Source organism: Emys orbicularis, chromosome 2 (genome assembly GCF_028017835.1).
Source record: "Emys orbicularis isolate rEmyOrb1 chromosome 2, rEmyOrb1.hap1, whole genome shotgun sequence".
NCBI classification, from domain to species: domain Eukaryota; kingdom Metazoa; phylum Chordata; order Testudines; family Emydidae; genus Emys; species Emys orbicularis.
Window position 1 is genome coordinate 215,360,990 of NC_088684.1, and position 8,280 is coordinate 215,369,269.

The window sequence follows — 8,280 nt, forward strand, 5'->3', positions numbered from 1 at the left end:
CACCCCCAAGTAAGTTTGGCAGTATCCTTTTCCCCTCAGGATCTTAAGTCCAACACCCCAAAAGCTTCTTGAGTCCAGCAACCCTAAAATCACCCAAAAGTCCAACAACCCAAAAGTCTCTGTCCCTGGTGAGTGCAGCCCCAGAGTTCAAAAGTTTATCTGCAGAGTTTTACACACACCCCCAGCCTGGGTGGAAGTGGGGGGGGGAAAGGGGCACACGGGGTGTTAAGGGGCACCTTACATGGTCCGAGGCCGACTGCCCCACCTCTCCATGGGGTTCTGCTGCAGCCTTCAACATGAGCCGCTCCACTCCACCAGCCGTCCCGTGAGCCGCTCCAGCCATCCCACGAACTGCTCCGCTCTGCCACACTCCGCTCCGCCCCGCTTCGCTTCACTCCACTCGCTGTCCCGCAAACTGCTCAGCTCCACTCCGCTTCACTCCACTCGCTGTCCCGTGGGCCACTCCAACCATCCCACAAACTGCTCTGCTCTGCCAGCCGCTTAGCAATATATCTTCAGGCTCCCCCACTAGTTAACACAGCACTCAGTGATTTCAGCTCTTAGTAATTTTAGCTTTTTAGTGATTTCAGCTTGTAGTAGGGGAGCCCCAGTACTGGTGCACCATTGGCCCAAAGTGAATTCAGCACAGCAGCCTGTAACTAGAGTCTTGATGGAATCAAAATTAGCTCTGCTATTTAACAGTGGAGAAAAGAGACAGTGCAATTGGTGTTTCGGGCCCCCTCCTATCAGTTACAAATACCTATCCCCAACCTCTCTCAATTCACTGGGTTTTGGAACCCATGTGCCTTGTCTAGCGAGTGCTACTTAGTTGATGGTGAGTCCCTCTGTCATAAAACAGTTCCACTGGCCTTGATTCACATAATCATGGTAACAACACTTTATTCTTCCTGCCCCAATAACAGAGAAACTGGGGATCCCACAGCAGCCAAAGTGACCATTTTGGGCTGCTGTGGGCTCATGCTAGGCGGAGTGGGTGTGCCTATGCAAACAAGATCAGCCCCTGAAGTTCTTTTCCACAATTCACCACCAGATGTCAGGGTAGAGCTCATCCTGACTCTGCTTACACATCCAAATGATATCCTGGCTCCGGGCTGCAGCTGTATTGTGCAGTTAGGTGCAGAGGTAGGGTTTCTGCATTCTTTTTTTCAAAAATATCGACATACTCTTGGTATTTTGAGAGGAGTTCAGATGTAGCTTCAGCAGCAGTTTCTGTCTGGACAGTCACTCCCAGCTAAGTCTCTCAAGGTTTGGATGCTGGTACAGAGCTGCCAACAAAACTCTGATGGAAAATAGACTTCCTTTGCCTGCCACCAAATGAGCAGGTTGTGGAGGGCCAGCCAGGAAACAGAGGATCAGTGGAGAATGGATCACACCAAATTGTGATGTTTCTCAGGGACCCTGAAGCACAGCCTCTGGGGGAGTTGTTTCCTCCATTACTGGACCAGATGACGACCATCACTAGTCTATAAGGAGTGGCCTTCTGTTGCAGGAAATGTGCAGGATCCAGGATGCTGCTGTGCATAAGAAGCAGTCAGCTGTGCCCAAGTCAAGGATGGGAATTTGCTGGGATGTGCCAGGTATGTGCAATTGGATTGGCACCTGCAACTGGGGAGCCCTCTGGCAGGGCTCCGGGCATGTTCCAGTCAAGACCAAAGGATGGGTGAGGCTCTTACAACAGTGTTACTTGCTCCTGCAATAGCAGGTTCTCCAAGGTCAGCTGAATGACGTGGGCCTACAGGGCTTGGTTGTCTGCCTGAAGGTGAGCAGTCCACTCAAACATGCCTGGTGCTCCCCCGGCAAGAAAGTTAATACTGGAGGAACTGTAGAGAAGTCACCCTATTAACTCTCTAGATTCTTTGCTAGTGTCATCTGCAGTATTTTTCACATCTTGATATCAGCAGTTGTTATACTGTTTACAGCAAAAGGTATTCTAAGCTGAAACTCAACATACACAGTACATTTTAATGTCTTTCACAACCATATGATTACACAGTATAGTGTGTATATCCTGTCTTTCACACTAACATACAATATCCTGTAAATAACCATCCGTTTCTTCATCCTCAGGCTAGTGAAAGACAACAGTTTTTCAGTGAAGAAGAGATGGAGATACTGACGACAACACAGAACTACAGTCATGATGATGCAACACCATGTACAAATGATGTCAAACAATTTGCATCCCTGTTTCTGTCACCTCTTTACTCCTTCGGTCTGATATTTGGCCTGGTGAGCAATGTGCTAGTTGTTCTGATCCTGATAAAATACAAGAGACTGAGAAGCATGACTGATATATATCTGCTGAATCTGGCAAATTCCGATTTACTCTTTATTCTTTCCCTGCCATTTTGGGCTTACTATGCAGCATGTGAGTGGGATTTTGGAAATGCAATGTGTAAAATTCTTTCAGGGGTCTATTATGCTGGCTTCTACAGTGGAAACTTTTCCATAATACTTTTGACAATAGACAGATATCTGGCAATTGTCCATGCAACGTTTACTATAAAAGTTAGGACAGTTACCTATGGCATCCTCACAAGCGTAGTCATTTGGGGTGTTGCAATATTAGCCTCTCTTCCAAGTTTAATATTTCACACTGTTGAAAAGGAAGGTGTTTATTGGACCTACAGCTCTCATAATCCGTCAGGCCATGATTTTAAAGATGAACATCCTGGGACTTGTCGTTCCACTGGTCATTATGATCTTCTGCTATGCCAAGATTATAAAGACATTCCTGAGATGTAGGAAGGAGAAAAAACATAAGGCAGTCGGGCTTATTTGTATCATAATGAAGAGTTATAGTGAAATGTCTATTTCAGTTAAACTGCGTTCTCTATTTCCATTTTTATTGTGCTGTGAATCCTTGTGCTATAATTATTATGCTTCTTTATCTTTGCGTGTTCCTAAAAGTTGTTTATAAAATCATTGTTTGAAAAGCTACATATGTTGCATGTTTCTTATTGTCTTTGAGGAAAAGGGGCTTTAGCTCTGATCTCTGGGAAAGGGCAGGGATTGCTCCTTACACGGACACAAAGGGAACGCACATAACCACAAAGGGGGTGGAGAGGAAATGGAGTCACGGACCAGAACCCTCCCCCACACCAGCCCACAGAGAAATGAAACCTACTGGGTATGGAGTTGCTGTGCTATGCTAAAAGATGTTGCAGCTGGTGCCGACCCTGTGCACCAAGAAGCTTGAGGAGGAATTTGGCACTTTGACCTTTGAAAACACTTTTTTTCCATATTTTCAGGAGCAAATATCAGTTTGGGTGGTTTTTAAAAATCAGGTGGGGTGAAAGTGAGTGAGGAAATATTATATAGCGCTGGGGAACAGGCTGGATTTTCCCACAAGCCAGCTTTGGCCACTGTATGATCTCTTGGTGCTGCTTAGGAGGTATAAAGTGACTTTAGCCAACCAGAGAATCTGGCTGTGATAAATGAAGTGGGGGGGGGGAGGTAGCTCCCTTTTATGGACACCCAGCCAGCCAGTAGCTATAAAATCCCTCTTAGTAGCTGTTCTCTAATTGCTCTACCTGTAAAGGGTTAAAAAGTCTCACTGCTATACATAGGTAAAAGGAAGTGGGTGGGTACCTGGCCAAAAGACACAGTGGGAAGGCTAGAACTTTTTAAATTGAAACTAGACTCCCCTTTTGTCTGTCTGTTTTTGTTCTCCCGGGGAGAGGCGGACAGGGCAGAGTGATGCTGTATGAAAAATCCTCAGTATCATACCAGAAACTACTCATTTGAAACCCCAGATATGTAAGTAGATCAGGAAATGTCTAGGAAGACGCAATTGGGTTTATCTCTTTTTATTTCTTTATGGCTTGTGGACTCCTCTGTGCTAACCCCAGGTGCTTTTGTTTTACTTTAAGATGGACAAAAGGCAGCTTTTGCCGACAAAACAGTGGAGGTGTACACCCTACAAAGCTATTTTTGGCGGCAAAACTCTGCTGTTTTGCCGACAAAATAAAACCACCTAGACGAGAGGCAAAGAGCTATTTGCAGCAAAGTTAAAATGACAAAGCGCCAGTGTAGATGCTGCTGTTCATTATGTCGACATAACTGGCCTCCCCCAGTATCCCACAATGCCCTCTGTGACTGCTCTGCTCATTCTTTTGAACTCGACTGCCCTGCACCTAGCTGCAGACATGCGCCCCTCCCTTTCAAAGCTCCAGGAAGTTCTGAAAGCTGAGCTTGCTCCTCAACTCCAGCAGCAAAGAGCAAATCATTAACATGTAATCCTTCTGTTCTCCCTTGCACTAGGAACACAGCGACAGGCAGACTGCTGCTGCGAGGATTGGGGGGGCTGCTGTGCTGTGCCATGGGGACTGCTGTGCTGTGCTGCTTTTGCTTTGACATTCCTCAGCATGGAGAGCTGTTGAGGATGCCACTCCTGGCAGCTGAGGAGGCTGTAGGAGAACTCAGAGGGAATCACAGAACCATATCCTATTGGATTCCAGGGAGGTGGACAGGCGCAAGCCCACCCATGGCTAAAGGATCCTCCCCCAGCCTATGAGGAGGATCCACAGGGCCCGGAAACTCAAGTAATTACAGGGGACAACAGAAAAAATAACAGGGATGGGTTTGAAGGTGAAAGAGTCAAAAATAGGGAACCTGAAGGGGACACCGAGCAGAGAACCCCGGACAGCACCCACTGCTCCTCAAATGTATCAAGGGAGCCAGCGGACTCCGCCCAAAGGAACTCTGCCCAGATGCATGAATGGAGGGAGGATTGGAAATAGGCCCCACAGTCGCAGAGAACCCCCTCAGCCAACATCCTCTCACTGGTGTTATAGAGGGCCACCTTGGGTATTGCTAGGAGGAAGTTGACGAGGAGGTCCCGATCACAGAACCATAGGCAGGCAGGCAGAGGGGACTGCTGCTGTGGGGAGGTGGTGGGGAAAGACTGCTGTGCCATGCAGAGCCAGGGGTGATGTTTGGGGCAGTGTCCCCCTCCCCCTGCCTCAGGATAGGTTGGTCAGGCTGCTGTCTGAACTTAAAGAGACAGCATGCCGACACACTCACTCTACCCCAACACACATACTTCCCCAACACACACTCTGTTCCTGCCTCTCCCCCCAACACACACTTCAGTTGAAAAGTGGCTGACAAGGTATTAGGATGCCCATGCAACGATGGAATTGAGAAAGCTGCATCATGTGATGCTGTACCTGCCCCATGAAGTACTGCACACCTTTCCCAAAGCACCCTGCGACCAGTTGCGCAATGGGATAGCTACCGACACTGCTCTGTGTCGATGCAAGAGCTGCTAATGTGGATGCACTCCACTGACACAAGGAGCATAATGTGGACATGCAACAGCGGTTTAATTAAAGTAGTTTAATAAAAGTGGCATAACTTTTGTCGACAAAACTCTGCAGTGTAGACAAGGCCTTAGTCTACTGCAACCTGCTTCCATTCATCCCAGTCCTCTGTATGCTCCCTCCACCCCCCACATCCCTTCTCCATATCCTGCCAATCACTATATATCCCCATAGATGCTGTAACCTGGGATGCGGGGGTGCTGCCGCACACTCTGGCTTGAAGTGGTTTCCATCATATACAGGATTTACACTTTGATTCAATGGCTCTCAGCACCCCACTATAAAAATTGTTCCAGCACCCCTGTATATCCGTCCTCCCTGACAGCCTCTCACTCCAAGACCAGGTAACGTGGCTCTCTGAGGGCTTGTCTACACTACAAAATTAGGTCGGATTTATAGAAGCCGGTTTTATAGAAACCGGTTTTATGCAGCCGATTGTGTGTGTCCCCACATAAAATGCTCTAAGTGCATGAAGTCGGCGGACCGCGTCCACAGTACCGGCGCATTGCACTATGGGTACCTATGGGTACCTATCCCACAGTTCCCGGAGTCTCCGGCGCCCATTGGAATTATGGGTTGAGATCGCAATGCCCGAATGATGCAAAGCAGTGCCGCGGGGGGTTCTGGGTACATTGCGTCAGGCCCCTCCCCCGCCGTCACAGCAACGGCAGACAATAGATTCGCGCCTTTTTACCTGGGTTACCTGAGCAGACAACATACCACGCCAAGCATGGAGCCCGCTCAGCTCAGCTCACCGTCACCATATGTCTTCCGGGTGCCGGCAAACGTGGGACTGCATTGCTAAACAGCAGCAGCAGCTTACTGCCTTTTGGCGGTAGACGGTGCAGCATGAGTGGTAGCCTTCATTGGCGATCGGGATGCTGGTAGCTGTGGGGCTGGCAGCCGTAGGGCTGCATTGCACCAGCCCCTTGCCTTTTGGCAGTAGATGGTTTATTACGACTGGTAACCGTCCTCGTCGGACAAATTTACAGGTTGCCTGAAATGCTCATAGATTATTGTAGCCTGAGCGCCTTTACCGATCCTTCTGGCTACTGTACAGCATATATTGCTACACAGCAGCAACCCCTTGCCTTTAACCGTCCTCGTTGGACGATGATGGCTACCAGTCGTAGTATACTATTTTCTGCCAAGTATTGTCTGCTAAGCACCCAGAAAAGTCCGAGGGCGATCTGGGTGCTGGCAGACATGTGGCTGGCACACGTAGGGTTACATTGCTACCAAGCACCCAGAAAATGCCGAGGGCTATCAGTCATGCTGCACTGTCATCTTAAGATGTAAAAAATAGATTTGTTCTGTATTCATTTCCTTCCCCCCTCCCTCCGTCAAATCAACGGCCCGCTAAACCCAGGCTTAGGAGTTCAATCTCTGGGGGGGGGGGGGGCATTCTGTGTGACAGTTGTTTGTATTTCTCCCTGATGCACAGCCACCTTTCTTGATTTTAATTCCCTGTACCTGTACGCCATGTCGTCACTGCCCCTCCCTCCCTCCCTTCTTCCCCTGGTCTTTAGATACTAGTTTCGCGCCTTTTTTTTCAGACCAGACGCCATAGCTATCACTGGGATCATGGATCCCGCTCAGATCACCGCGGCAATTATGAGCACTATGAACACCACGCGCATTGTCCTGGAGTATATGCAGAGCCTGGACATGCCAAAGCAAAACCAGGACCAGCTGAGGAGGAGGAGGAGGCGATTGCAGCGCGGCGACGATAGTGATGAGGAAATTGACATGGACCTAGACCTGTCACAAGGCACAGGCCCCAGCAATGTGGAAATCATGGTGTTACTGGGGCAGGTTCATGCCATGGAACGCCGATTCTGGGCCCGGGAAACAAGCACAGACTGGTGGGACCGCATCGTGTTGCAGGTCTGGGACGATGCCCAGTGGCTGCGAAACTTTCGCATGCATAAGGGCACTTTCATGGAACTTTGTGACTTGCTTTCCCCTGCCCTGAAGCGCCAGAATACCAGGATGAGAGCAGCCCTCACAGTTGAGAAGCGAGTGGCGATAGCCCTGTGGAAGCTTGCAACGCCAGACAGCTACCGGTCAGTCGGGAATCAATTTGGAGTGGGCAAATCTACTGTGGGGGCTGCTGTGATCCAAGTTGCCAGGGCAATGAGAGACCTGGTGATATCAAGGGTAGTGACTCTGGGAAACGTGCAGGACATAGTGGATGGCTTTGCTGCAATGGGATTCCCAAACTGTGGTGGGGCAATAGACGGAACCCATATCCCTATCTTGGCACCGGCGCACCAAGCCACCGAGTACATAAACCGCAAGGGGTACTTTTCAATGCTGCTGCAAGCCCTGGTGGATCACAAGGGACGTTTCACCGACATCAACGTGGGCTGGCCGGGAAGGGTACATGATGCTCGTGTCTTCAGGCACTCTCTTCTGTTTCGAAAGCTGAAGGAAGGGACTTTCTTCCCGGACCAGAAAATAACCATTGGGGATGTTGAAATGCCTATCGTGATCCTTGGGGACCCAGCCTACCCCTTAATGCCATGGCTCATGAAGCCATACACAGGCAGCCTGGACAGGAGTCAGGACCTGTTCAACTACAGGCTGAGCAAGTGCCGAATGGTGGTGGAATGTGCATTTGGGCGTTTAAAAGCGCGCTGGCGCAGCTTACTGACTCGCTGTGACCTCAGCGAAAAGAATATCCCCATTGTTATTGCTGCTTGCTGTGCGCTCCACAATATCTGTGAGAGTAAGGGGGAGACATTTATGGCGGGGTGGGAGGTAGAGGCAAATCGCCTGGCCGCTGATTACGCGCAGCCAGACACCAGGTCGGTTAGAGCAGCACAGCAGGGCGCGGTGCGCATCAGAGAGGCTTTGAAAACTAGTTTTGTGACTGGCCAGGCTACGGTGTGAAACTTCTGTTTGTTTCTCCTTGATGAAATCGCAGCCCCCC

The 8,280-nt window shown here is 49.4% G+C and overlaps 1 pseudogene; it reads left to right on the plus strand.

Moving 5' to 3' along the window:
- The first annotated feature begins 1,529 nt into the window (after positions 1 to 1,529).
- Positions 1,530 to 2,941, plus strand: LOC135873790 (C-C chemokine receptor type 5-like; annotated as a pseudogene).
- The last annotated feature ends 5,339 nt before the right edge of the window (positions 2,942 to 8,280 follow it).